The sequence below is a fragment of the Panulirus ornatus genome, chromosome 55 (assembly GCF_036320965.1).
Source record: "Panulirus ornatus isolate Po-2019 chromosome 55, ASM3632096v1, whole genome shotgun sequence".
Taxonomy (NCBI): Eukaryota; Metazoa; Arthropoda; class Malacostraca; order Decapoda; family Palinuridae; genus Panulirus; species Panulirus ornatus.
In genome coordinates this window covers 21,877,981-21,904,746 of record NC_092278.1, presented here as the reverse complement: position 1 = coordinate 21,904,746, position 26,766 = coordinate 21,877,981, and the positions used below count along the sequence as shown (strand labels likewise).

Below are 26,766 nucleotides of genomic sequence, written 5' to 3'. Positions count from 1 at the left end.
TAAATGTTAAAGATAACTTGATTAAATTTTTACTGGTAGTAAACACAGTAGAGGAATAAGGGAGAAATTTGTCAGTCTCAAAGGATAAAATTATCATCCTCTAAGGTTAAAGTTATTGGGTTCAAAGGCTTAGGTTATTCTCAGGGTTTTAAAACTATTTTTATTAGGTTGAAGGTACTGTTCAAAGAAGGAAGTTGACAAATTCATGTTTATCATAAGTTATTATGCATAAACAACAGAGCAGGAGATACTGCTATTAACATCATCACAGGAGTATAAAGTTTGGAAACAAAAATGACAGATTAAAATAAAAACATTGTTTATTATTATTAGTTTGATATATTGATGAATGCCAATGTCTGATAATTTAAGAGGGAATATTATTCTCAATAAGTTTTAGTGTCCATTTGAAACATTATAGCACATGCATTCCTGTAAAAACATTAACCTTAAACCAAACTGGTATATGATCTCATTCATAAGCTGCATCAGAACATAGTTTGTAGTCTAAAAATTGAAAATATTTCAGATTACCATTTATATCAAAATATGAGATTACATGTTAACTAATATATAGCTAGCCTCTATCCAGATATTACAGTGAATTTCCATAATTATCCTATTTATTTAATGTACTTTTAAGAATCTTATAACAAAGTACTAGGAAATTGTCAGGCCAGGAAACCTTCAGCTTTTAATAATAGTATCTTGTATGCTGACATTTACAAAGAGCACAGACAGTCATTACTTCTTAAAAAAAATAGTGTTCATAAAATATCATGAATATATAACATCTGTCTTGAAAAGTAATGCCATATTTTCTTTGCAGCTGTGTGCACACTGCCCATAAGTTCAACCCCCATTTGAAGCTATAATGTGTATATTAACCAAAGTTTTGTTTTCACTTGCACTCGGGTAAATTTAAACCAATATGAGTAGCATATCTTCTGAATCGATTGTCTTGTTTATTTTAACGTATGTAACTAACATTAATCTACTGTAATATTAGATGCAACTTATATCAGTTACATCTATATCTCTAATGCCTGTTCCCTTTGGGAACTCCCTCAAGGGGGTGGCCACAGCAAGAGTCTCCATAACCAGCAAACCCTAGTACTGCTTCTTAGCCTTTAGCACTAAGATCTGTGCATTTGTTCATGCTTCATGTTTTTATATACACTTAGTTGGTTCGTCAAGAAATTTGAATCTGTACATTCTTCTGGTATTATGTACAAGGAGTTTCCATTATGCTTGGTTGGGTGGTAGTCATCCCCTTAACTGCATAAACTGACACTCTTGCACCATAACTTACTGGTGAATCTGTTAATCTCAAGTTCAGTATTCCTCTTGTTCTTCAGTTTTCAAATATTGTCAGAATCTTCGTCACCAGCCCATCACCTCTTCGTATGTACTGCATGACCCACCATGGCATATCTTCTTTCGGAGGTATTTCCATCATTCCCTTGTTTAGGTTTCTTGCACATTCTGTAATATAATTTACCTGTTTCCTTTCACCAAGTAAGAGAGGTGTGGATATAAAAAGAGTGTGGTTTAGAGAGCAGAAAAGGGTGAGTTAAGATGGTATAGACATATGAAGAGTGAGGGAGGAAAGATTGACAGAGAGGATATATGTGTCAAGAGGTGAAGGGAACAAGGAGAAGCAGGAGACCAAATTGGAGTTGGAAGGGGGTGAAAAAGATTTTGAGTGATCAGGGCCTGAGTGTACAGGAGGGTGAGAGGCATGCAAGAAATAGAGTGAATTGAAATGATGTATACCGAGGTCAATGTACTGTCAGTGAACTGATCCAAGGCATGTGAAATGTCTGGGGAAACCATAGAAAGGTCTGTGGGGCCTGGATGTAGTTAGGGAAATGTGGTTTCGGTGAATTACACATGACAGCTAGAGACTGTGTGAATGAATGTGGCCTTTCTTTGTCTTTAACTGGTGCTACCTCACTGAAGCGGGGGTTAGTGAACCTGTTTCCTGTGGGACAGGGTAGTGACAGAAATGGATGAAGGCAAGCAAGTATGAATATGCACATGTACATATATACACACGTACATAATTCATACTTGCTGCCTTTATTCATTCCCGTTGCCACCCTGCCACACATGAATTGACAACCCCTTCCCCCCTCATGTGCACGAGGTAGTGCTAGGAAAAGACTTTAACAAAGGCCACATTCGTTCACACTCAGTCTCTAGCTGTCATGTATAATGTACCATAACCACAGCTCCCTTTCCACATCCAGGCCCCACAAAACTTTCCATGGTTTTTACCCCAGACACTTCACATGCCCTGGTTCAATCCATTGACAACATGTCGACCCCGGTATACCACATCGTTCTAATTCACTCTATTCCTTGCACGCCTTTTACCCTCCTGCATGTTCAGACCCCGATCACTCAAAATCTTTTTCACTCCATCGTTCCACCTCCAATTTGGTCTCTCACTTCTCGTTCCCTCTATCTCTGACACATATATCCTCTTTGTCAATCTTTCCTCACTCATTCTCTCCATGTGACCAAACCATTTCAAAACACCTGTTTTTGGTGGATTACACAACAGCTAGAGACTGAGTGTGAATGAATGTGGTCTTTCTTTGTCTTTACTTGGTGCTACCTCACTGAAGCAGGGGTTAGTGAGCATGTTTCCTGTGGGACAGGGTTGTGACAGAAATGGATGAAGGCAAGCAAGTATGAATATGTACATGTACTGCAGAAGCTGGTGACAGTTTGGTAAAGAGTGTGAAAGAAGAAAGCCGAGAGTAAGTGTGAATAGGAGAGCAAGGTTTACTAGATACAGTAGGGTTGAGGGACAAGTCAATTGGGAGGTAAGTTTGAATGGAGAAAAACTGGAGGAAGTAAAGTGTTTTAGATATCTGGGAGTGGATTTGGCAGCGGATGGAACCATGGAAGTGAGTCACAGGGTGGGGGAGGGGTTGAAAGTTCTGGGAATATTGAAAAATGTGTGGAAGGTGAGAACATTATCTTGGAAAGCAAAAATGGGTATGTTTGAAGGAATAATAGTGGTTTCCAACAATGTTATATGGTTGCTAGGCATGGGCTATTGATACAGTTGTGCGGAGGAGGGTGGATGTGTTGGAAATGAGATGTTTCAGGACAATATGTGGTGTGAGGTGGTTTGATCGAGTAAGTAATGAAAGGGTAAGAGAGGTGTGTGGTAATCAAAAGAGTGCGGTTGAGAGAGTAGAAGGGGGTGTTTTGAAATGGTTTGGTCACATGGAGAGAATGAGTGAGGAAAGATTGAAAAAGAGGATATATGTATCAGAGGTGGAGGGAACGAGAAGTGAGACCAAATTGGAGGTGGAAAGATGGAGTGAAAAAGATTTTGAGTGATCGGGGCCTGAACATGCAGGAGGGTAAAAGGTGTGCAAGGAATAGAGTGAATTGGAATGATGTGGCATACCGGGGTTGACATGCTGTCAATGGATTGAACCAGGGCATGTGAAGTGTCTGGGGTAGACCATGGAAATATTTGTGGGCTCTGGATGTGGAAAGGGAGCTGTGGTTTTGATGCATTATACATGACAGCTAGAGACTGAGTGTGAACAAATGTTGCCTTTGTTGTCTTTTCCTAGCACTACCTCGCGTGCATGCGGGGGAAAGGGGTTGTCATTTCATGTGTGGCAGGGTGGCAACGGGAATGAATAAAAGCAGCAAGTATGAATTATGTACATGTGTATATATGTATATGACTGTGTATGTATATATATGTATGCGTTGAAATGTATAGGTATGTATATGTGCGTGTGTGGACGTGTATGTACATACATGTGTATGTGGGTGGGTTGGGCCTGTCTTTCGTCTGTTTCCCTGCGCTACCTTGCTAACACAGGAGGCAGCGACAAAGTATTTATTTATTTATAATTTATTTATTATACTTTGTCGCTGTCTCCCGTGTTAGCAAGGTAGCGCAAGGAAACGGACGAAAGAATGGCCCAACCCACCCACATACACATGTATATACATACACTTCCACACACACACACACACACACATACATACATACCTATACATTTCAACGCATACATATATATATTCATACACAGACATGTACATATATACACACGTACATAATTCATACTTGCTGCCTTTATTCATTCCCGTTGCCACCCTGCCACACATGAATTGACAACCCCTTCCCCCCTCATGTGCACGAGGTAGTGCTAGGAAAAGACTTTAACAAAGGCCACATTCGTTCACACTCAGTCTCTAGCTGTCATGTATAATGTACCATAACCACAGCTCCCTTTCCACATCCAGGCCCCACAAAACTTTCCATGGTTTTTACCCCAGACACTTCACATGCCCTGGTTCAATCCATTGACAACATGTCGACCCCGGTATACCACATCGTTCTAATTCACTCTATTCCTTGCACGCCTTTTACCCTCCTGCATGTTCAGGCCCCGATCACTCAAAATCTTTTTCACTCCATCGTTCCACCTCCAATTTGGTCTCTCACTACTCGTTCCCTCTATCTCTGACACATATATCCTCTTTGTCAATCTTTCCTCACTCATTCTCTCCATGTGACCAAACCATTTCAAAACACCTGTTTTTGGTGGATTACACAACAGCTAGAGACTGAGTGTGAATGAATGTGGTCTTTCTTTGTCTTTACTTGGTGCTACCTCACTGAAGCAGGGGTTAGTGAGCCTGTTTCCTGTGGGACAGGGTAGTGACAGAAATGGATGAAGGCAAGCAAGTATGAATATGTACATGTACTGCAGAAGCTGGTGACAGTTTGGTAAAGAGTGTGAAAGAAGAAAGCCGAGAGTAAGTGTGAATAGGAGAGCAAGGTTTACTAGATACAGTAGGGTTGAGGGACAAGTCAATTGGGAGGTAAGTTTGAATGGAGAAAAACTGGAGGAAGTAAAGTGTTTTAGATATCTGGGAGTGGATTTGGCAGCGGATGGAACCATGGAAGTGAGTCACAGGATGGGGGAGGGGTCAAAAGTTCTGGGAATGTTGAAAAATGCGTGGAAGGTGAGAACATTATCTTGGAAAGCAAAAATGGGTATGTTTGAAGGAATAATAGTGGTTTCCAACAATGTTATATGGTTGCGAGGCATGGGCTATGTATAGAGTTGTGCAGAGGAGGGTGGATTTGATGGAAATGAGATGTTTGAGGACAATATGTGGTGTGAAGTGGTTTGATCGAGTAAGTAATAAAAGGTTAAGAGAGATGTGTGGTAATGAAAAGAGTGTGGTTGAGATTGTAGAAGAGGGTGTTTTGAAATGGATTGGTCAAATGGAGAGAATGAGTTAGGAAAGATTGACAAAGAGGATATATGTGTCAGAGATGGAGGGAACGAGGAGAAGTGAGGGACCAAATTGGAGGTGGAAAGATGGAGTGAAAAAAATTGAGTGATTGGGGCCTGAACATGCAGGAGTTTGAAAGAAGTACAAGGAATAGAGTGAATTAGAACGATGTGGTATACCGGGGTCGACGTGCTGTCAATGGATTGAACCAGGGCACGTGAAGTGTCTGGGGTAAACCATGGAAAGTTTTGTGGGGCCTGGATGTGGAAAGGGAGCTGTGGTTTTGTTGAATTATACATGACAGCTAGAGACTGAGTGTGAACGAATGTGGCCTTTGTTGTCTTTTCCTAGCACTACCTCACACGCATGTGGGGGGAAGGGGTTGTCATTTCATGTGTGGCAGGGTGGTGATGGGAATGAGTAAAGGCAGCAAGTATGAATTATGTACATGTGTATATATGTATATGTCTGTGTATGTATATATATGTATGCGTTGAAATGTATAGGTTTGTATATGTGTGTGTGGATGTGTATGTATATACATGTGTATGTGGGTGGGTTGGGCCACTCTTTCGTCTGTTTCTTTGTGCTACCTTGCTGACACGGGAGACAGTGACAAAGTATTTATTTATCTATTATTTATTTATTATACTTTGTTGCTGTCTCCCGCGTTAGCAAGGTAGCGCAAGAAAACAGCTAAAAGAATGGCCCAAGCCACCCACATATACATGTATATACATTCACGTCCACACACACACACATACATACCTATACATTTCAACGCATACATATATATATACATACACAGACATGTACATATATACACATGTACATAATTCATACTTGCTGCCTTTATTCATTCCCATTGCCACCCTGCCACACATGAAATGACTACCCCTTTCCCCCGCATGCACGCGAGGTAGTGCTAGGAAAAGACAACAAAGGCCACATTCGTTCACACTCAGTCTCTAGCTGTCATGTATGATGTAACAAAACTACAGCTCCCTTTCCACATCCAAGCCCCACAAAACTTTCCATGGTTTACCCCAGACACTTCACATGCCCTGGTTCAATCTATTGACAGCACGTCGACCCCGGTATACCAAATCGTTCTAATTCACTCTATTCCTTGTACGTCTTTCAAACTCCTGCATGTTCAGGCCCCGATCACTCATAATTTTTTTTCACTCCATCTTTCCACCTCCAATTTGGTCTCTCACTTCTCCTCGTTCCCTCCATCTCTGACACATATATCCTCTGTCAATCTTTCCTCACTCATTCTCCATGTGACCAAACCATTTCAAAACACCTGGTTTTGGTGAATTACACAACTGCTAGAGACTGAGTGTGAATGAATGTGGTCTTTGTTTGTTTTTACCTGGTGCTACCTCACTGAAGCAGGGGTTAGTGAACCTGTTTCCTGTGGGACAGGGTAGTGACAGAAATGGATGAAGGCAAGCAAGTATAAATATGTACATGTACTGCAGAAGCTGATGACAGTTTGGTAAAGTGTGTGAAAGGAAAGCTGTGAGTAAATGTGAATTGGAGAGCAAGGTTTACTAGGTACAGTAGGGTTGAGGGACAAGTCAATTGAGAGGTAAGTTTGAATGGAGAAAAACTGGAGGAAGTAAAGTGTTTTAGACATCTGGGAGTGGATTTGACTGCGGATTGAACCATGGAAGTGAGTCACAGGATGGGGGAGGGGTCAAAAGTTCTGGGAACGTTGAAAAATGTGTGGAAGGTGAGAACATTATCTTGGAAAGCAAAAATGGGTATGTTTGAAGGAATAATAGTGGTTTCCAACAATGTTATATACGGTTGTGAGGCGTGGGCTATGTATAGAGTTGTGCAGAGGAGGGTGGACTTGATGGAAATGAGATGTTTGAGGACAATATGTGGTGTGAAGTGGTTTGATTGAGTAAGTAATGAAAGGGTAAGAGAGATGTGTGGCAATGAAAAGAGTGTGGTTGAGATTGTAGAAGAGGGTGTTTTGAAATGGATTGGTCACATGGAGAGAATGAGTGAGGAAAGATTGACAAAGAGGATATATGTGTCAGAGATGGAGGGAACGAGGAAGTGAGAGACCAAATTGGAGGTGGAAAGATGGAGTGAAAAAGATTTTGAGTGATCGGGGCCTGAAGATGCAGGAGGGTGAAATGCGTGCAAGGAATAGAGCGAATGGGAACGATGTGGTATACCAGGGTTGACGTGCTGTCAATGGATTGAACCAGGGCATGTGAAGTGTCTGGGGTAAACCATGGAAAGTTTTGTGGGGTCTGGATGTGGAAAGGGAGCTGTAGTTTTGTTACATTATACATGACAGCTAGAGACTGAGTGTGAACGAATGTGGCCTTTGTTGTCTTTTCCTAGCGCTATCTTGCGCGCATGCGGGGGGAAGGAGTTGTCATTTCATGTGTGGCAGGGTGGCAACAGGAATGAATAAAGTCAGCAAGTATGAATTATGTACTTGTGTATATATGTATATGTCTGTGTATGTATATATATGTATGCACTGAAATGTATAGGTATGTATATGTGCCTGTGTGGATGTGTATGTATATACATGTGTATGTGGGTGGGTTGAGCCTGTCTTTCGTCTGTTTCCTTGCACTACCTTGCTAACGTGGGGAGACAGCGACAAAGTACAATAAATGAATAATAGATAAATAAATACTTTGTCACTGTCTCCCATGTTAGCAAGGTAGCGCAAGGAAACAGACGAAAGACAGGCTCAACCCACCCATATACACATGTAAAGACAAACACGTCCACACACACACACATACATACCTACACATTTCAATGTATATATATATATAGAGAGAGAGAGAGAGACTATCCCTGGGGATAGGGGAGAAAGAATATTTCCCACGTATTCCCTGCGTGTCGTAGAAGGCGACTAAAAGGGAAGGGAGCGGGGGCTGGAAATCCTCCCCTCTCGTTTTTTTTTAATTTACCAAAAGAAGGAACAGAGAAGGGGGCCAGGTGAGGATATTCCCTCAAAGGCCCAGTCCTCTGTTCTTAACGCTACCTCACTATCGCGGGAAATGGCGAATAGTATGAAAAAAAAAAAAAATATATATATATATATATATATATATATATATATATACACAGACACATACATATGTACACATGTACATAATTCATACTTGCTACCTTTATTCATTCCCATTGCCACTACACCACACATGCAATGACAACCCCCTCCCCCCGCACATACACAAGGTAGCGCTAGGAAAAGACAACAAAGACCACCTTCGTTCACACTGCCTCTAGCTATCATGTATAATGCACCAATACCACAGCTCCCTTTCCACATCCAGGCCCCACAAAACTTTCCATGGCTTACCCCAGACACTTCACATGCCCTGGTTCAATCCATTGACAGCACGTCGACCCTGGTATACCACATTGTTCCAATTCACTCTATACCTTGCACGCCTTTCACCCTTCTGCATGTTCAGGCCCAAATCGCTCAGAATCTTTTTCACTCTATCCTTCCACCTCCAATTTGGTCTCCTACTACTGCTTGTTCCCTCCACCTCTGACACATACATCCTCTTTTTCAATCTTTCCTGACTCATTCTCTCCATGTGACCAATCCATTTCAAAACACCTTCTGCTATCTCAACCACACTTTTTATTACCACACATCTCTCTTACCCTTCCATTACTTACTCGATCAAACAACCTCACAACACATATTGTCCTCAAACATCTCATTTCCATCGCATCCACCCTCCTCTGCACAACTCTATACATAGCCCATGCCTCACAACCATATAACATGGTTGGAAACCACTATTATTCCTTCAAACATACCCATTTTTGCTTTCCAAGGTAATGTTCTCGCCTTCCACACATTTTTCAATGTTCCTAGAACTTTCGACCCCTCCCCCATCCTGGGACTCACTTCCACGGTTCCATCCGCTGCCAAATCCACTCCCAGATATCTAAAACACTTTACTTCCTCCAGTTTTTCTCCATTCAAACTTACCTCCCAATTGACTTGTCCCTCAACCCTACTGTATCTAGTAAACCTTGCTCTCGTATTCACATTTACTCTCTGCTTTCTTCTTTCACACACTACCAAACTGTCATCAGCTTCTGCAGTACATGTGCATATTCATACTTGCCTTCATCCATTTCTGTCACTACCCTGTCCCACAGGAAACAGGTTCACTAACCCCTGCTTCAGCGAGGTAGCACCAGGTAAAGAAGACCACATTCATTCACACTCAGTCTCTAGCTGTCATGTGTAATTCACCATAACCAGGTGTTTTGAAATGGTTTGGTCACATGGAGAGAACGAGTGAGGAAAGATTGACAGAGGATATATGTGTCAGAGATGGAGGGAACGAGGAGAAGTGAGAGACCAAATTGGAGGTGGAAAGATGGAGTGAAAAAGATTTTAAGTGATCGGGGCCTGAACATGCAGGAGGGTAAAAGGCGTGCAAGGAATAGAGCGAATGGGAACGATGTGGTATACCGGGGTCGACGTGCTGTCAATGGATTGAACCAGGGCATGTGAAGTGTCTGGGGTAAACCATGGAAAGTTTTGTGGGGCCTGGATGTGGAAAGGGAGGTGTGGTTTTGTTGCATTATACATGACAGCTAGAGACTGAGTGTGAACGAATGTGGCCTTTGTTGTCTTTTCCTAGCACTACCTCGCGCACATGTGGGTGGAAGGGGTTGTCATTTCATGTGTGGCAGGGTGGCAACGGGAATGAATAAAGGCAGCAAGTATGAATTATGTACATGTGTATATATGTATATGTCTGTGTATATATATATATGTATGCGTTGAAATGTATAGGTATGTACATGTGCGTGTGTGGACGTGCATGTATATACATGTGTATGTTGGTGGGTTGGGCCTGTCTTTCATCTGTTTCCTTGCGCTACCTTGCTAACACGGGAGACAGCGACAAAGTATAATAAATAAATAATAGATAAATAAATACTTTGTCGCTGTCTCCTGTGTAAGCAAGATAGCGCAAGGGAACAGGCGAAAGACAGGCCCAACTCGCCCACATACACATGTATATACATACATATCCATACATGCACAAATACATACATATACATTTCAATGCATACATATATATACATACACACATATACATATATATACACATGTAAATAATTCATACTTGCAGCCTTTATTCATTCCTGTCGCCACCCTGCCACACATGAAATGACAACCCCTTCCCCCTGCATGCGCACAAGGTAGTGCTAGGAAAAGACAACAAAGGCCACATTCGTTCACACTCAGTCTCTAGCTGTCATGTATAATGCAACAAAACCACAGCTCCCTTTCCACATCCAGGCCCCACAAAACTTTCCATGGCTTACCCCAGACACTTCACATGCCCTGGTTCAATCCATTGACAGCACATCTACCCCGGTATACCACATCGTTCCAATTCACTCTATGTTCAGGCGTCGATCACTCAAAATCTTTTTTACTCCATCTTTCCACCTCCAATTTGGTCACACTTCTCGTTACCTCCACCTCTGACACATATATCCTCATTTTCAATCTTTCCTCACTCATTCTCTCCATGTGACCAAACCATTTCAAAACACCCTCTTCTGCTCTCTCTACCACACTTTTTATTACCACACACCTCTCTTACCCTTTCATTACTTACTCGATCAAACCACCTCACACCACATATTGTCCTGAAACATCTCATTTCCAACATATCCACCCTCCTCTGCACAACTGTATCAATAGCCCATGCCTCACAACCATATAACATTGTTGGAAACCACTATTATTCCTTCAAACATACCCATTTTTGCTTTCCAAGGTAATGTTCTCACCTTCCACACATTTTTCAACGTTCCCAGAACTTTTGACCCCTCCCCCATCCTGTGACTCACTTCCATGGTTCCATCCGCTGCCAAATCCACTCCCAGATATCTAAAACACTTTACTTCCTCCAGTTTTTCTCCATTCAAACTTACCTCCCAATTGACTTGTCCCTCAACCCTACTGTACCTAGTAAACCTTGCTTTCCTATTCACATTTACTCTCGGCTTTCTTCTTTCACACTTTACCAAACTGTCACCAGCTTCTGCAGTACATGTGCATATTCATACTTGCTTGCCTTCATCCATTTCTGTCACTATCCTGTCCCAAAGGAAACAGGTTCACTAACCCCTGCTTCAGTGAGGTAGCACCAGGTAAAGACAAAGAAAGACCACATTCATTCACACTCAGTCTCTAGCTGTTGTGTAATTCACCAAAACCAGGTGTTTTGAAATGGTTTGGTCACATGGAGAGAATGAGTGAGGAAAGATTGACAGGATATATGTGTCAGAGATGGAGGGAACGAGGAGAAGTGAGAGACCAAATTGGAGGTGGAAAGATGGAGTGAAAAAGATTTTGAGTGATCGACGCCTGAACATGCAGGAGGGTGAAAGGCGTGCAAGCAATAGAGTGAATTGGAATGATGTGGTATACCGGGGTAGATGTGCTGTCAATGGATTGAACCAGGGCATGTGAAGTGTCTGGGGTAAAAACCATGGAAAGTTTTGTGGGGCCTGGATATGGAAAGGGAGCTGTGGTTTTGTTGCATTATACATGACAGCTAGAGACTGAGTGTGAACGAATGTGGCCTTTGTTGTCTTTTCCTAGCACTACCTTGTGCGCACGCGGGGGGAAGGGGTTGTCATTTTATGTGTGGCAGGGTGGCGACGGGAATGAATAAAGGCAGCAAGTATGAATTATGTACATGTCTATATATGTATATGTCTGTGTATGTATATATATATGTATGCGTTGAAATGTATTGGTATGTATATGTGCATGTGGACGTGTATGTATATACATGTGTATGTGGGTGGGTTGGGCCATTCTTTTGTCTTTCCTTGCGCTACTTTGCTAACGCAGGAGACAGTGAAAGAAAACAGACGAAAGACAGGCCCAACCCACCCACATACACATGTATATACATACACGTCCACACACGCACATATACATACCTATACATTTCAACGCATACATATATATATACATACACAGACATATACATATATACACATGTACATAATTCATACTTGCTCCCTTTATTCATTCCCGTCGCCATCCTGCCACACATAAAAGGACAACCTCTTCCCCCCGCATGCTCACGAGGTAGTGCTAGGAAAAGACAACAAAGGCCACATTCGTTCACACTCAGTCTCTAGCTGTCATGTATAATGCAACAAAACCACAGCTCCCTTTCCATATCCAGGCCCCACAAAACTTTCCATGGTTTACCCCAGACACTTCACATGCCCTGGTTCAACCCCATTGACAGCACATCTACCCCGGTACACCACATCGTTCTAATTCACTCTATTGCTTGCACGCCTTTCACCCTCCTGCATGTTCAGGCCCCAATCACTCAAAATCTTTTTCACTCCATCTTTCCACCTCTAATTTGGTCACTCACTTCTCATTCCCTCCACCTCTGACACATATCCTCTTTTTCAATCTTTCCTCACTCATTCTCTCCATGTGACCAAACCATTTCAAAACACCCTCTTCTGCTCTCTCTACCACACTTTTTATTATTACCACACACCTCTCTTACCCTTTCATTACTTACTCGATCAAACCACCTCACACCACATATTGTCCTGAAACATCTCATTTCCAACATATCCACCCTCCTCTGCACAACTGTATCAATAGCCCATGCCTCACAACCATATAACATTGTTGGAAACCACTATTATTCCTTCAAACATACCCATTTTTGCTTTCCAAAAGAATGTTCTCACCTTCCACATATTTTTCAACGTTCCCAGAACTTTCAACCCCTCCCCCATCCTGTGACTCGCTTCCATGGTTCCATCCGCTGCCAAATCCACTCCCAGATTTAGCTAAAACACTTTACTTCCTCCAGTTTTTCTCCATTCAAACTTACCTCCCAATTGACTTGTCCCTCAACCCTACTGAACCTAGTAAACCTTGCTATCCTATTTGCATTTACTCTCGGCTTTGTTCTTTCACATGATATACCAAACTCGGTCTCCAGCTTCTGCAGTTTCTGACCCGAATCAGCCATTAATGCTGTACCATCAGCGAACAACTGAATCACTTCCCAAGCCCTCTTATCCACAACAGACTGCATACTTGCCCCTCTCTCCAAAACTCTAAGATTCACCTCTCTAACAACCCATCCATAAACAAATTAAACAACCATGGAGACATCACGCATCCCTGCCACAAACCGATATTCACTGGGAACCAGTCACTTTCCTGTCTTCCTACTCATCCACATGCCTTACATCCTCGATAAAAACTTTTCACTGCTTCTAACAACTTTCCTCCCACACTATATATTCTAAATCCTTCCACAGAGCATCTCTATTAACTCTATCATATGCCTTCTCCAGATCCATTAATACTACATACAAATCCATTTGTTTTTCTATGTATGTCTCGCATACATTCTTCAAAGCAAACACCTGATCCACACATCCTCTACTACTTCTGAAACCACACTGCTCTTCCCCAACCAATCTGATGCTCTGTACATGCCTTCACCCTCCCAATCAATACCCTTCCATATAATTTCCCAGGAATACTCAACAAGCTTATACCTCTAATTTGAGCACTCACCTTTATCCCCTTCGCCTTAGTACAATGGCACTATACATACATCACTGTTTCCTGCGTCAGCAAAGTAGCTCCAGGAAACATGAACTATGGCCCATCTACTCATATACATAAATACCCATGCATGCACTTATACACCCACAAATCATCAACATTATATATATATATATATATATATATATATACATATTCATACTTGCTTGCCTTCATCCATTCAGACAAGCATTACAATGCTTGTCTGAATTACAATGGGAAATCCTGTCTTGCAAATACAAGGTGTTGTCCTTGCATGCATTTCTTACTTCCCTTTATTGCAGGTTTCTCTTGGCCTTCCAGCTGTACTTGCTCTCTATATTCTTGCACTTGCTCTTTTGCCTGTTTCTTTGCTGCTACACATAGGGTTACAGCATTAACTGTAATGGGAGACTATAACATATAGGAATATGAAAAGCTCATTTACTTTGAATGCAAAAGATTAAATATTTGGCTTTATGAATATAAATTTAAAAAATAGTCATTTCATTCATGTGGGAATAGCATGTATGAACTTCATAAAAATATGAAGAAAATTGCTTATACAAACAGTTAATTATGCCAAAGAAACTAGAATGTAAACTGGAACATGGGAGGGATAAACCAAGTATCTAAACACTTTAGCCATTTCTTTCAAGAATCTTTAGAAGTAAATCTGCTAAATTAAATGGCCTACCTGTGTATACTAAATACTTACCTGTACTTATATCACCTTGAGTTTTATTTTCTTTCGCATTGGTTGCTATCACTTCCTTTGGATCTTGCTTAAGATCATAGGGCTGGAATTCTAATTTCTTCTAAAGCTAGCCCAGTCTTTTAAAATCCCTCAGCTACAACTGAATCATATACTGGGCTGCAAAAGTCCATGGACAGTATTAGTACTATACATTTCACTACTTGATAAGACCTGTAAAATCAACAAGAATTAAAACTATTATTTTTAAATATATTTTACAGTCAGACACATTAAAAGTGAAGTCAATTAACAAGATATGCTTTAACATTAAAGAAATTTGGAAAAACTATAGAATGAATTACCCAAAACCACAACAAATTGAACTTGACAACTGAAATGAAGTGTCTACTCCCACAACATTTTACTAATGGATACTGCAAAATGTAACATCAGGACCACTGTGTGGAATTCATTACTGTAATGGCCACTTTATAGTTTATTCAGCCCCATTCCTTGGAATCCGTGTAATGCTTTAGAAATAAGTAGGTGATGAGGGGGAAAAGGAAGATAATTATAAGCGTTGATCAAAATAATTAAGTTAAACCAGAGAATTGTTAATTTATGGTGGAGGGAAAGCAGATGTGATCATGTCTTATATGGAAGGAATTATGGTAGGGGCTGTGGTTAAAGTTTGCATTAGAATTTAAAACCCTTGCCAGAAGAAAGGAGGAAAAGGGCATACATGAGTATGACTGTCCCTCACAGTTACTGAGTATTAGCAGATGGAAGTAAGTAATGGTGAAGTGTGTAGATGTGGGATGGGGAAAAGACAAGGAGTTTGGTGTTAGGAAGGGGTTAATAGTTTGTTATATGTGGAGATGATGCACGATCATAGGTCGGTAAAGGTAGGCTAATACCACAGCCCATCAACACCTGCATCACCATTGTCACCACCAACAGGTAAGGTTAAGCTGGCGTGCAATACACATGAACTGATATATTTGCAATACTGATCTGACATATTCTGAATACAGAAATGAAAAAAAAGTGTCATCACTACTGCCAGTTTGTCCATGAAATGTACAGATGTAATGGAAACCAGCAGCATAGCATTGTATGGATAATGTTCTCTGATGAATTATATAACCATCTTCATCTTTATCCAGATACAACAGACATGAATATGATGGTCTCCACAACAGCTGAACCAATAACTGCATCTGTGGCAACTTATACAACATCTACTCTAACAACCACAGATACAACAGCAACAACAGCTTTGACAGCTGATACTACAGCTGCATCAACACCTGTATCACCATCGTCACCACCAACATGTACGGTTAAGCTGGTTGGCAATACGCATGAACTGATATATTTGCAATACTGATCGGACATCTTGTATTCTGAATATAGAAATGATATGTAATCCAAGATAATATATGTATGATATAATGTTGCGATATCTTGTGAAAGTACATGATTTAAATACAAAGAACCTGAGTTAATTTATCTTCATTTACTATAGACAGCTAGTCATCTCTCCCCATCAGTAAAAACTTTAGTTTTTATATCAATTTGAATTGGTTCTCTACTATTCTTACATTTTTCTCTGTTTTTATGGCTTTTCTTGACATCTTCCATGTTTCTTAAGTGTTTAGCTAAGATATTGGCTATTCCTTCCTTAAACTATTCATCTATGGGAGTCTGAGTGAATGTTTTTCATTGTGAATACTCTTTATTTGAGAGCATATTGTTCATGAATGTCTTTGGAATCTTTTCATGTAATGTTATCAAATATTGTTAAAGAACAACTTTGTAATAATTTTCTTATAGTGCTGGCTACTGCTGTATTTACATGGTCGGGTCTTACAATGTTACAAACATTAATATATGTATACTATCTAAGGTTTTAATTTCATTAAAGCATTGAAAATATATGGTGTTGTTCCTCTTTCCCCCATTTTTTTGAATTCTTAGAATTAATTTCAAGTATATGTGTTTGAACCACATAAGAGGTTTTAAGCATAATGATTAACAAAGAACGTTTTGAATATAGTTCTACTTACACAGCTAAGTTGGTATATGCTGACCAGTCAGTCTACGATGTACAAATCTATTGCTTTGCATTTAAAATGGTTAACAAATCTTACAACATGTATTGCACAACCAACAAACATGCCTATCGATGCACGAACCCACAATTCTCTACAAAAGAGTATAGTCTTCCTAGACCACATTTCAGTATACCAATCCGTGTTTCTGTGAAAACAGAAAAAAGTACCAAAATAATGGGTTCACAACAGACATATTACCAAACTTTAAGAACATACCAATCCATATTTAACATGCTATCATATAATCTACGGACGTACCGACCCATATTTAACTAACTATAGATGGTAGACTTGCCAATGTAGGGTTAGAACTAAAAGACAATAACAATCAAATGGTTCACTATTACAGAGAGACTAAACCAGACCACAACTCCCTAAAAAGCTACACTTGCCAATAAATGGTCCACAAACGGTAAGGTTATGGCCTTACTAACTTATTCCCCCAAAGGAAAACTTGAACAGGGCAACGACGAGCACAGGAAGAAGTAGGGGATCAGGAATCCTCCCCCCCTGTATTATTCTTAAAAGAACAGGGGTAGCCGAGCGATGTAATTTTTTTTTTTTTTCCATATGGCAATGTCATGTGTTCTGGACACCACCTTGCTCTATCGCGTAATACCGATGTATCAGAGGAAGAAACAAATTCTATTGATTGTCGAATCAAGTTTTCACTATCAGTCCATGTAACATTATCATCATGAACTCTATATCCATATCATTAACCCTATTTTTATCATTATAACCCCAAGACTCTGATTAAGGGGATGCACTCCACACAGGAGTAAGATAATGATGGTATCCTTATAGGCGACAAGTTCCTCACTTGAGACTTTACTCCTTTCCGCCCAATGACGATGGAACAGCCTCGCCGAATGTGACCTTTCCCTTGTGGTGTAACCACATGCAGGCCGAGTCCGGTAACACATACATACCAAAGATACCACACTGGATATAACAAAGTTTGGTCAAAAATAACAAAATTCTTAGCTAAAAGTATTTGATCCCGTGAATATTTAGAAGTGTTAAGCTGTCTCAAAATATCATTGGTTTTCTTAGAACAAACTGTGAAGATTACAGTCTTAAAACAGTGTTACTTAAACTTATGTTATCAAAAACCGAGTCAAAATATGCTGTCAAACTATCAAAGAATACCAACTCTCTTATCAAACTTGCAAATACTTCTGAAAAGGTATTAGCAACCTCGAATCAAGATTTATCAAATTTAGTCAAACAATTATCTATCTATCTATCTATCTATCTATCTCTCTCTCTCTCTCTCTATATATATATATATATATATGTGTGTGTGTGTGTGTGTGTTATAAAAAAAATGGACAAAATAGTCAGGTCGCGTTGGAATTCTTTTACAAAAATATTGCCCCAGTTTGTAATTTTTTTACCATCTGAAGAAAGATTAAAGACATGAACAAAGGCGAAAACTAAATTACATTCGAGCAAGACTAAAATTCAACCATACCAAGAACCAACACATATAAAGAAAACGGGATTGGAAAGCATCCCAGAGGAACTAAACTAATTATTCTGGGGGTGGGAACGGGAAAAATCCTGGGATATGTCCCACCTTCTTTAATTACTTCCATGAGAAGGTCTGGTCATGGGAAATTCCTGGTCGGCACCTGGTGGAGGACGGAGAGATTTTTCCCGGAAAGTGAGAGGGACCCGCGCCAAACCATCAGCTGATCTCTACTCAGGAATATTAAGACGCAATTTTTTTTTTTTTCTGAGTGGACAGATTATGTCGCTTCAAGGGGTTTGCTGATACCAAGTATGGACAAATAAGTTGATATTTACGCAATTAGCTAAACTATAAACGGATGAATCTAATATTCAAGTTGAACTACCTTAATCTATTCAAGTTGAACTACAATAATGAAGGCTTATTTAGCTAGGCGGAGAAATAAACTAATTTTCCAGAAAACATTATTGATTTTGGGAATACGGGATCAATCTGTATCCCCTTGGATATGACAGCATGAGCCCTGACCTTCCCCTTAAGTATCAGGTCAAAGGTCAGTTCATTATACCCAACAATAGTAGCGTTGTGGTCAAGGAAGTCTGAGATGGGGAAATCAGCTGAAATCCATTACAGGTGATGAATGAAAGACAAGACAGATGACACAGATAACAGACTAATGAAAAAATGTTCCTTGCGTACATAACGATGTGTGTGTGTGTGTGTGTGTGTGTGTGTGCGGGTGTGTGCGCGTGTGTGTGTGTGTGCGTGTGTGTCATACAGATTGAGGGACAGAAGACCAGTAGGTACAGGTCAAGAGACACTGGAAGCCACGGGTCAAGTCTTAAAGAAGTGGAAGAGGCTCCCCCCCAAACTCTCGAGGAAACAGTCTTGCAAGGAAGGAAATAATAATCACAAACAGCGCGTGACCTGAAGGCCAAATCTAGCAACGGCTCCCATAGGCTGTCTGACCAATATTTTGATAACGATCTCCGTTGCCACGTACGTACGTACGTACGTCGACAGGTGAGCTTACAGTAACGATACAGACTTTACGCCCACATCCTAAGCAGGTGACCGACGAATCAGGCTTTAGGCCTAGTACTTGCATGAATCTGCATACCATTAAAAGTTATTTCTGCAAGTGCTACCACTCAAGAGCGTTCTTTCATAGCACGTTCAAAATATCTGCTCATCAAAGACGAGTATAATAGCAGACAGTTTATCATTTTTCAAATGAATGATCTTGATACTGTTTATACATTAGGCAACAAACGTGAATCTAAGCGTTTTGCTCTTCTGAGAAATAATGTTATCACGACATCAGAGGAATTAATGACAGACAACCAGTTTCCGAATGAACTTAGGTTCCGCGCCCACAGATCCACCCTAAGGAATATCCCGGCATTTGGATGTGGTTTTCACTCTTAATACGTTCCTGACGACGCAGTGCTTCACGCCTCCGGCGGGCAAGAGGACATTTATATATACTTTATGAAATATCTTGCCAAGGAAAGTGGCCTGAAATTAGGCGGTAAATGCATAAAGATCTGGGGAAGTATACAATCAAATTGACCCCGTGTTAAACTATTTGTAAAGATGACTTCTGGGAAATTATAACTGTAGAGTATATTCAAGGAAACAGGTTCTCCCTCTTTCACAAAGTGAATGTCTACTTCTGGGTGCCGTCCAAAACGATATTTTGGTTTGGATTCGGTTTTGAGCGTTTGAAAGCGGACTGTGAACATGGGGAAAGTTCTGTAAGGTCTGTGAAATGAAATCCTTACTCCAGTAAAAACTGTAATGAACAGGAACCATTAGAAATAATCCTTCGTACCGAGAGGACATAATATTACGATAGAGAGATGCTTCGTTTAGTAATCGTAAAAAGGTTTTTGAGCCCAACGCATACACTTTTAAATAATGTGAAGCTACCATTCATCTGAGTCGAAATTTCACTATGACCGTCTATCGTTTTCTACAGCCCTATTGATAACACTGCCTACTTCCATCATCTATCCACTCAGCATGAACTTCCATTATAGCTCGATTAAAAAAGATAATCCAAATCAAGAAGATCCATCATTTCCTACCTCAAAACAGTCTTGCACAGACTGTCGAAAATTCCCACATCTCAATCATGGGAGGAAAAACAAACTTCCCTTTCGCATTTCTTCCCCAAAATCAAGTTTTATTTCCCAAGTAAATTCACTTTCGGCAACGCCAGTGGCCGGGGCTGGCCTTGTGATTGGCTGCTTTGTCTCTCAGGCGGAAACAATCACAAGAGAAACGGGTCAGAGAGAGAGAGAGAGAGAGAGAGAGAGAGAGAGAGAGAGAGAGAGAGAGAGAGAGAGAGAGAGAGAGAGCTTACTTAGTAATTAGTCGAACTCAGTAATCAATCAATTAATCACCATATCTACAGGAAGATTACGAAACTTCTGTCATGCCATTCACTAATAAAAAAAAAAAAAATAATCAAAACATTAAGACTGTTAGGTTCTCATTGGCTCCTCAACCGTCCAACTAGCAACTGAGACAATCCAATCAGGATAGCAGTACATAATCCCCCCCCCAAAGACTTATTTCTATAAATGAGTGCTGCAGGCTGGTCTTACTCACGACCTTCCTTGAGGCTCCTGCAGCTGAATGCTGCGCTACTTCCAGTAGCAGGTTAATGAAGACTCCTTTGGAGCAAAGCTCTAAATCTAACAACACCGTCCTCACAATGATATATCTTCACCAACGGTAATTTTTCACTCCCAGTGTGACCTCGATATATATATATATATATATATATATATATATATATATATATATATATATATATATATATATATATATGGGAGCGGGGGGCTGGAAATCCTCCCCTCTCGTTTTTTTTTTTTAAGTTTCCAAAAGAAGGAACAGAGGGGGGGGATCAGGTGAGGATATTCCAAAAAAGGCCCAGTCCTCTGTTCTTAACGCTACCTCGCTAACGCGGGAAATGGCGAATAGTTTAAAAGAAAAAAGAAAAGATATATATATATATATATATATATATATATATATATATATATATATATATATATATATATATATATATATTCCACAAAGATGTCATCGTTTCGTGGGCGTCGTTTTCTTTGTCTTTACAGAATAATTTCCCCGGTTCAAAAACACAAGTAGGTCCTCCTGCACATGTTCCATATATATGCAAAGTCACGCAGAAAATTGGACTTTCAGATGAAGGTTCTGGCGGCCCGGCATCACCTAACTCTCAACGACTCTAACCTCATCCGAATACCATGAGCGGACCAGCCAAGCGAGTTTTACAGCAACTGCCAAAAAGACGTAAAAATATTGCGAATCTCTCTATTACCTGTTGCGTTTTTAATTCGTTATTATGACAAAATAATGCCAATAATGCCTTGCATTACGGCAGAACAGAAAATAGACATGCCTAATGGTGAATCGTTCCGAAACTAACACCTAAAATGTTTTATCACTTTATTAGACTTAATATAATAACAAATATGCCATTTAAAATCACTACCACATACTTCTTGTAGTACTACACTTAAAGATGTTAAAGATTACAAAGCCAGTCTCATCTGGTGGTTTAATTCATAAACCATTAAGGTAATTGTGTATTACGCTCGAACATTTTCAAGATATTTTTTTCTTCTCCCGGTCGATATCGTATGTCTAATAATTCCTACTTCCCTTTTAACGGCATAAAAAAAAAAAGAATTTAACAAACAAGTATCTTGGGAGTAAAGCCTCGTCTCCCGTGCCAGGATCCCGTCAAGGAAGCTGTAAGACTCAACTTTATAAGGCTATTTTCACAAGAAAATTGCTCACGGCGAAACCTGACATATACTGGTCAAACTATTCTCCAAGTTCTGGCATCTTTAAAATTGCGTTTCATGGCTTTGTAAGGGTAAAACTACTGCATCTATACTTGAAATATAACAGATTTTCAGTCTTATTTATCATTTAACTGCTAAGAAACAGTTTCCTCCAACTAATATATTTGTTAAAATATTTTTGGTTCTTTTTTATTTGATTAATGAAACGTAATAAGATATATTCTGGCAGCTGCTGTCACTGTAATGTGAGGTTGTCACTGTAATTTATCTTGTATTAGATGTCGTAGGGCCTACATCAGTTGTTATCGTTATTGTAGGTATTACAGTGTTGTAGTGATGATAGCTCCTGAATATGTTGTAGGTAGTGTTGGTTCCTGGACATGTATGTAGTGATGGTTCTTGGCTATGCTGTAGGTAGTGATGGTTCTTGGCTATGTTGTAGGTAGTGATGGTTACTGGATACATCTTACGTAGCAATGGATGTTGTATGTGATTATATAGTAGCCGCCTCTGTAGCTGAATTAAGTATCATATTTGCTGCAGTAAGTGATGTTTTTGTTCTTGTGGATGATGTCGAGAATTTCTTTTTACTCCAATATACTAAATGTTTCTTGACCCGTTAAGGATGCCATCCAAGTTCCATTTCTTGCACTGGATTAATGTGGTGCGGGGTAAAACTATATAATCCTGAACCATGACTACACTACCTCGCCGGCAACCTTAGCACTCCCCTACCAGCATATCACAGAAAAGTCTCTCCTACGATTATTTGTTGACAAACCTCACTTCAGACTAACGTGTAATGTCCAAACCCAATTTTCTAGCTGGAAATTCTAGAGACCACAGACCTTTTACCCAATCCTCCTTTAGCTACCTACAAATGCCCTAAACAGGTCGCCTGCAGCCATTAATCCTTTGATAAGGTATTCGAACCCCTGCTGGAGACCCTCCAATGTTTACCTAACATTACTGCTCCCGGCCAAGTTAGCTGATCAAGTTTATTGCCCTCAATGGAACCATTTCTTTCCCACAGCTCAGACACAATCGTGTCTTTAGTACTAAATTGTGAAAAGGAGAGGATTCTCTTTTGGCTATATTAGAAGAGACGCAGCGTTGGTGATACGTAAAATTGCACAATAAATGTGGAAAATAACTACATAATAAAAGCAAATTAAACATCTACTCGAAAACAATACGCTGCAGTTATTAAAATTTTCCGTAGTTCTTCCTTAAAGAAATGGGTGAGGTCAGTTGTCTGGCCGAATGCCACTGATGCAGTTAAAACAAGACTTAATTCCACTCCCAGATGCCATCAGTATCCTATCCTAACCTGGTATCCTCACCTTTAGTTCCGAAAAAAAAAAAATTATTTCTTGGTGTTTTCACAAAATAAAATTTCGCGTGAACAATGTCGCCCGAAAGGCTGACAAAATTAATCATAAATGCGACTTAGATCCTATGACAGGGAGAACAGCAGAACCTTTAAACACAAGGTTATCAAATCCACACTACGACTAGCTTTGTTTTCCCGTGTTGGTAATGCTATTCCCTCTACATCCCCAGCCAGGCCAGCACTACTCCCGTCGGGCCAATATTTCTCTTGATAATAATGGTTCTAAATCCCTGGCACCCACGTTTTTCTTACAAACTTTCTTTGTTTCCAAAGCTTACGTTGCTCTTGCTTGAAAAGAAAAATTCTGTGAATCTCGCCACCTGAGCCCATATATATAATGAACAGCATTTATACTTGAACACTTTTAATGCGAAATTATTCAAAAATATTCAATTCAATATCATTATTTGCTATAGCCCTCTTAATTAGTAAAATACAACGGAGGTAAGAGACGTTTTATGATATAGTTGGGAAAGAACACTGAACCATTTACTTCTTCCGAGACTTTACGAATCATCAGGGATCAAGGCTTTAAAGCTCACACTCCCATTACAACTTGAGGAAGAAAAGAAGCTTACTGACCGAGGCTTCATGGCCAAACCAGACTGTTCTATTTCGTATACATTTCTTTTGTAAAACAAAAAAAAAAAGTTAAGAAAAACCGACACAGTACAGGCTGTCATAGTGTACAAGCTAATCACACAGCACAAGGTGAACTCAAGTGTATAGTCTGGTGTCACCACAATGGCTGACCTGTATACTGACTGGCCTTATTCTACAGGCTGATCTTACTAATGATGCCCTCATCAACCTAAGTAACGCTATCAACTTCCAGACAATTATTTCACTGATCGATGTATTTACGCCATGAAATATAATCAAAAAGTACACAAGACCGATAAAAGCAAAATTTAAGATTCCACTCCTGTTATATCCAATCTATGCTCAAATCAAGCGAATATCACATAAAATCCACATATTTACACACTAGGAAGACAGGCGAGTCTGCAGGTCGCGGCATCAAACAGCCTAATTGACTCAGGGAACAACAGTGTCGCTTACAAAGCAAAAACGTAATAAGATTATATCAATTGTACTGTGGCTATCACATCAACCCCCCAAACGTAATTGCCGTTTCTCGCGTAAGCGAGGTACCGGCAGGAACAAATGCACAAATTATGCTTTAGCTCGTAAAATAATATGTTGTAAATATCCGGATGTGGTGATGTAAGTTTTAAATAAATCATTTGTATAATATTAGTATATTACAGGATTTTAAAGAAAGTGTAAATAGTAGGTCTTAAAACGAGAATCTAAAGAAATCTGCAATGACGTCAATACAAGACATAGTTCAATAGACAGAAAAACGGAATAACTAATAATAGTAAAACATCAACCGCTTGAGAAGTTGATAGATAAGACATGGTAAGGTGGGGGAATGGATAGATGAATAAAAGTCTGATGGAACACGAACAGCTGGGAATCTTTCAAGATTAATTTCAATGGTGGGATAAAACAAAAGCCTAGAATTTTTTTGCTTAAACATGGCTATAATTCCAGTCACTGACTATAATTTCGATCACTGAGAATATGTGCAAAAGTTGCGCCATTCAGTGGTGGGGCAAGCAAGCAAGCAAGCAGAGGGTGGGTGGGTGGAGACTCGTTTCGCTTGGTGCAGACAATTGAGCTTTCCGGGGCAAACACTTTGCCACTTAGTATATTACAAACCCTACACCGATGCACCAAGACAATGATAAAATGAGTGACAAAATAAAATATAGAAGCTGACGCGGTAAAACTAAAATAAAATTAGTTGGCTCTAGAGGTGAGGAAGAAGAACCATCATCAAAGCTTTCAACTGTTCGGGCGTCTCAAAATATTGCGCCATTTTTTCCCAGTATTGGCCCCTTAATGTTGCCGACATACTGTTTAGCCATGTCTCGCGACGAGTTTGTACATATTTACCCGAATGTGTAATGCAGCTTCTAAAATAATAAAGAATAAGAAGTGAAAGAAATAGTAGAATATTTTTATATTGGGATATTCGACCACCGAGTATACAAGGCGTTGCCTGTCCTACAACCTGTCTTCTAATGCAAGACGAAAAATACTCAAATGCAAGTACATAACTACTTCATGTGACGTAACGAATAAACAATAACAGTGATATAATAAACTGACGAATAAACGGGTTATTACAAACACTGGGCTACACTTACCGTCAACTCTGCCGGATAATTTTGAGTAAACAAATCAATTAACTGTGTGGTGGAGGCAAAGTACTTACCACTGAGATAATGGTAGTATTTCTTACACTCTTACGTTCGAGTGTATCCAGGGAAGTCACTGTACACACTCCAGAACATTCTCGTCCGCTGCCGAAGTTCTGGAAAGCCATCTTCAGCTTGTGATGGTCGACAACATGGCCGTCAACTTTTTAAAAACATCTTTTCACCTGGTTACTGACCTCAAATGTACGCCAAACGTAACAAAAACGTGCTCGGGTATTTCACTGTCTCGTAGAGTCGTACGCTAACCACGCCTGACACACACAATGCCATTAAATGGTCGGCCAATATTTCACTACGGAACTTCAACTGTAAGGGAGCCAACTAACGCAACGCGTGGTCGTTGTTGGAACGACCGTATTGCCCGCCGTCTCCCGCCATCGTGAAAGTCTCTGGAAAAGTAATTCGAAGTTTGCTCCGTTGAGTTTTTATAAGTAAATAGCGTCTCTACATGTCATTTGAACGAATACTTATATAATATTGTATATATGAGTACTGATGACAATAAATAATTCTTGTGTTTAATCATACATGACATTTTAACGTTTAAAAACGCTGATCTGTCTTGATCCTTTATTTTTCATTACTAAAATACCCATCACTAAAATACCGAGATTCTAGTACAAAAATAAAATGCGTTGAAACCAAGTCTACAAGAGGGAAAACAATATCGTTAACTTAGGTTAGCGCATGCTAATCACTGGCTCAGCATAAATCACTACGTATACTATGTATAGCCATGGGAATGCTATGGTGGCTCACCTAGTCCTGTAGTGTCAAGGTTGCAGCTACCATTCCTGTTTAACATTGTAATGAACCGGTGTTAAATATTTTTAGTGCTCTCTTATTGACCCTCATCGATCTTCATCTAATGCTTATGTATTACAATATTTTCATGTTCCACTCAAGTCACCAATTTGCATTTTTATCACTTGAACAATGCTTTGCTTTCTATTTTTTCTTTCAAACCATAAACTACTACAAAGCTATGACATTTTAATAATGTATTTTCGAATACATCAACTTCC

The 26,766-nt window shown here is 39.9% G+C and overlaps 1 long non-coding RNA gene across 4 annotated transcripts; it reads right to left on the bottom strand.

Annotated features, from left to right (window-relative positions):
* Positions 1-302: 302 nt before the first annotated feature.
* On the bottom strand, positions 303-26,154 carry LOC139765535 (uncharacterized). 4 transcript variants are annotated; one of them, XR_011716684.1, is made up of 4 exons: positions 25,738-26,142; positions 14,640-14,795; positions 14,114-14,335; positions 303-1,485 (listed from the first exon to the last, which is right to left on the bottom strand). It is a non-coding gene; the product is annotated as an uncharacterized lncRNA (long non-coding RNA). The 4 variants fall into 4 exon arrangements; XR_011716682.1 differs by having other exon boundaries at positions 14,114-14,322; positions 25,738-26,125; XR_011716683.1 differs by having other exon boundaries at positions 14,106-14,795; positions 25,738-26,154.
* Between the last annotated feature and the right edge of the window lie 612 nt (positions 26,155-26,766).